This window comes from Mirounga angustirostris, unplaced genomic scaffold, assembly GCF_029215605.1.
Source record: "Mirounga angustirostris isolate CCGP_5_RB_7025 unplaced genomic scaffold, mMirAng1.0.hap1 SCAF_6, whole genome shotgun sequence".
In the NCBI taxonomy this organism is placed as follows: Eukaryota; Metazoa; Chordata; class Mammalia; order Carnivora; family Phocidae; genus Mirounga; species Mirounga angustirostris.
The window spans coordinates 70697222-70701598 of NW_026991714.1; the positions used below are offsets into that span (position 1 = coordinate 70697222).

At 43.5% G+C, this 4377-nt stretch overlaps 1 non-coding gene across 1 annotated transcript; it reads right to left on the reverse strand.

The window, feature by feature from the left end:
- Positions 1-3751: 3751 nt before the first annotated feature.
- Positions 3752-3858, reverse strand: LOC123847174 (U6 spliceosomal RNA). Its single transcript, XR_006791429.1, has one exon. It is a non-coding gene; the product is annotated as a U6 spliceosomal RNA (small nuclear RNA).
- Positions 3859-4377: the final 519 nt, after the last annotated feature.

A 4377-nucleotide genomic window follows, 5' to 3' on the forward strand; every position in this document is an offset into this window, starting at 1 on the left:
GTCTTCCCAAAATTCCTATGTTGAAATTTTAAACCCCAAAGTAAAGGTATTAGGAGGTGGGGCCTTTACAAGGTGATCAGGTCACGAGGGTGGAGCTCTCATAAAAGGGACCCCACAGAACCTCCGCGCCCCTTTCTGTCATGAGAGGCTACCAGGAGAAGTCTGCAAACCAGAACGGCTTCCCCCCCCGCAGCCACGCTGGCCCGCCGATCTTGGACTGGCAGCCCCCAGAACTGGAAGCAATGAATTGCAGCTTCTCACTAGCCCCCTGTGTGTGGTGTTTTGTTAGAGCAGCCCAGATGGACTGAGGTACCTTGATGCAGGTCAGGTGCTGCACCTCCCAGCAAGACCTAGGCCAGAGCGAGACCCCATTTCCTTAAACCTCCCCCAAGTCACCTGACAGAAAATGAAACCCTGTGACAGTAAGTCCTCCCTGAAGCCCCATTACTAGACTTCTACCCCACAATTCCCAAGTCTGTGTTCTCTCTCATGACCACAAACCAGAAACCCAACCTGCTCAGTGACACCTGTGTTCCTGGTGGTCTCTGGCCACATGACATCCGGAAATGTAATCAGAGATAAACTCGGGGAAAAATGCTCTGGGAGCAGAAAAAGTTACAAACACACCTTGTGTATATTATAGAGAGAGGGACAGAGGGAGAGAAAGGGGGAGAGAAGGAGACAGAGGGAGAGAGAGAGGGAGGGAGGGTGGGGGCAGAGTGCTTCAGCAATATGCCAGCTCCCCGCTGGCTCTGTGTGTGTAAGTAATGAAGTCTGGCGGGAGCACTACATAGTTTTAGGAGGAGTCTGAGGGCAGAGGAGGCTCTAAACCCTCCAGAGTCACAGCACCAGTGGTGTCAGGACATGGAATCCCACAGCTGATTGACCATCCATGCTTTAGGCAGATCTGTACACAAAGCAACAGATTTGTGTTACTGCGTGATTAAAAGCGAACATGTTCCGCGTTGCATGGGTCTCACTGTTGTCCTGCAGTGAGCGTGAGGGAGCAGTGCCCCATGGGTGTGGGCTCTCAGGCTCACCCCACAGCTGCATTTCTCCAGGGGTGTGAACTAATAAGCAAGTGGACACAGTCCCCGCGGAGAGGGGGGACACCGGCACGAGTCACAGAGGGACTGCCACATCGGTTCACACCAGCACCGGGTACCTGAGACTTCCTCTGAAATCGCTCCTTCCATGTCTGCAAACCCAGAAAAGCCAGAAGCTTCAGAAAGAGTCGGGATAGACAAAGGGGAGAAAGGAAATAACAGATGGGAACACTGCACCCCAGGTGTGGAATTATGGGGTGACTCTGAGCTGGGGAAGGATGATGATGAGAAGCTGGAGCGAGCTTGAATCAAGGTTCATTGTAGGCAGAATACAGTCTGGCAAGGATGCCATAGCCTGATTCCAAAGCCTGTGACTATATTATGTCGATCCAATTAAGAAGATTTTCCCAGAATACCTGAGAAGGCCCAGTCTAATCACATAAACCTTGAAAAGCAGAGGACTTTCTTCCCTGGGAGGCGGGAAACAGATGTGGCAGGAGAGTGTTCAAGGGATTCCCTGACATCCTGATCCGCACTGCCAGTTGGAGGGGCTCATGGGCAAGGACTGAGGAGAGGACTGGGAGAGCTGAGAGTGAGCCCCAACTGCTCATCAGCAAAAAGATGGGAGCTCATTCCTCCAGCTACAGGGAGCCGGCTCTGCAGTGACCATGGAGAAGCTGGGAGCAGGTAGCTGGGGGCATCATGGAGCCTGGGGCGCAGAAGCCAGTAGCACCAGCCTGGACGGCTGACCATGCACCTGGGAGGCCGCGGGTTGTGGAGTGTGAGTGCTCACCTTGCGGTGATTTGTTACTGCACAAGAGAAAAGTAATTGTTTGGACTTTTTAATATCACGGCATCAGACTTTCAACATCTGCAAGTACCAAAAAAAGTTAGAGGATTTTCTCATTATCCGTAGGCAAGTAAGGAGAGAAACCTTACAAAATGTGTTTGAAGACAATAAGGAGAGAAACCTTACAAAATGTGTTTGAAGACCATTACAAGAAGAAACGAGTTTTGTTTCCCACGCCATGTAAATTCAGCCTGTTCAGGACCCTTCATATGAACTTTCACAGAGGTCTTAAAGATTACTCAGAGGCATGATTTCAGGTGCAAGTCTCCCAGTGGTCTGCACATTCCTGAGACACGCTCTAGAAGGTGCCACGTGACAGTGCGGCTAGCAGTCGGGCACCCGGGCCAAGTCCGCTGGGGACAGGGTGTTGCCTACATGTACTGAGGCCTGAGACTTTCAAACACATAAAAGCCATAATCACTGAGCATAGCACTTACAAGTAGGCTGTGTCATCAAATTGTAATAACATTCCTGTTATTGTCACCTTTCATATATTTTATTTTTTTATTTATTTTTTTTAAGATTTTATTTATTTATTTGTCAGAGAGAGAGAGCACAAGCAGGGGGAGCTGCAGGCCAAGGGAGAAGCAGGCTCCCTGCTGAGCAAAAAACCCGATGTGGGACTCGATCCCAGGACCCTGGGATCATGACCTGAGCCGAAGGCAGACGCTTAACCGACTGAGCCACCCAGGCATCCCCACCTTTCATATATTTTAAATCTGTGCCAAGATCTCTGATAAATATTTTATATATGCTATATCCTTTAATTATACAGCACTCTGAGATAGATCTGTCTCCTATTTTAAGATTAAGAAATTGGGAAGTAGCATGTACTAGGAATAGAGTTATGGTCAAGAACAGCATACTCACCAAGAAATTATAATTTTAGAAATGATGATAACGATGATGACGACAAACAGTAATGTTGCCTTTTTTTCCCCTCCAAATTATTTAATGGATTCTTCTGGGAGGCAGAATGGCAGAATTTGTCAAACTGAGGGACGTAGGCATGTTTGGAAATGCTCTTGGGAGTCTTGACTCTCAGATTGTTACATGTTGGGTTTCTTATACTGTAATTATCTTTAAAAAATACTAAAATCGAGTTTGACATCATATTACCCATTGTGCAACTGAAGATTGCTAAGATTTCATGACTAGTATTTCTGTATTTATGATCCTATTTTTGACAAGTAAAAGCCAAATCTAGTGCCTTTTGCAAACCAGGTTTTCCCGGGGACGTGGGTTGTCACACACACTGCAGGGTGGGCTGCACAACTCACAACTAGAGTGAGCTGTGTATTCACATTGTGAGCAGGTCCCTTATAATATTTGAAGATATTTGCAGGGACCAAATAGTGCTCCCATGAAGTAGCAGTAAATATGCCAGAAGTATCTCTCTGTTCTCACAATGATTGGATTACATGCTCATTCAATTCAAAGCTCATTAAATTGCATGGTTAATGGTTAATCTTATATTGAAGGTAATGAGGTAGCATGATAATAATCAAATGGCATGCCTTTAAAGTGGCAAATGCTCATTAGTGGAAAGTTGGATGAATATAAAGTCCGATTATCTGTAATCAGAAAACAAAGCTTTAATATTTTCAAGTCCATATTTACAATATAGTTTGTAAACAATATACGTAAGTATATTGAAGGAAAAGAAGGAAAATAGATTATATATATTGCAAGACCTGGCACATCATATTTCTAGTGTAAAAGGAAAATCAGTGATTTATTTCTAACCCAGTATCATCCATTATACTTATAGTTATTAATTAGAAGTTTATTATTTTAGTCATTTTGGTTGTTATTTTTATTTTATTTTATTTTTATTTATTTATTTATTTATTTTTTAAATATGGAACGCTTCACGAATTTGCGTGTCATCCTTGCGCAGGGGCCATGCTAATCTTCTCTGTATCATTCCAATTTTAGTATATGTGCTGCCAAAGCGAGCACTTGGTTGTTATTTTTAGATTTGTCTCTGACTTATAGTTCTGTAAGCACCTATACAAAAGGAGTTTAAATATACTCTGTATTTGTACAAATAACAGTAAAATAAAATGGAGATACAAAATTAAATTTTATTTAAAAATATGTAATTCAAGTTTGAAAATACTTCTAATATAACAAATACTGTAATAAGAATATTCAGATTTGTAACACGTCTTACACTTGACAAAATGCTATTATATCACCTTATTAGTTTCTAAAATTCAACTTGCAGAGATTTTTCCGATGTGTGCATGTTGTCAGTACAATTAGTATGACCTTGCTCAGGTTCACTCACTGGTCACATGGAAATAATAGCCGTTTCCATACATTTACAGGTTTATTTTGCCACTCAAATGATTTACAATGGTAGAAACAGGTGAAAACACTGTGTTCAGGCAGCGCACTTGTGGGAACATGCGGGTCCCTCTTACAGTGCCTCAGCTTACCAAATGGGAGACACTGTAAATGAGGAAGAATACAGAA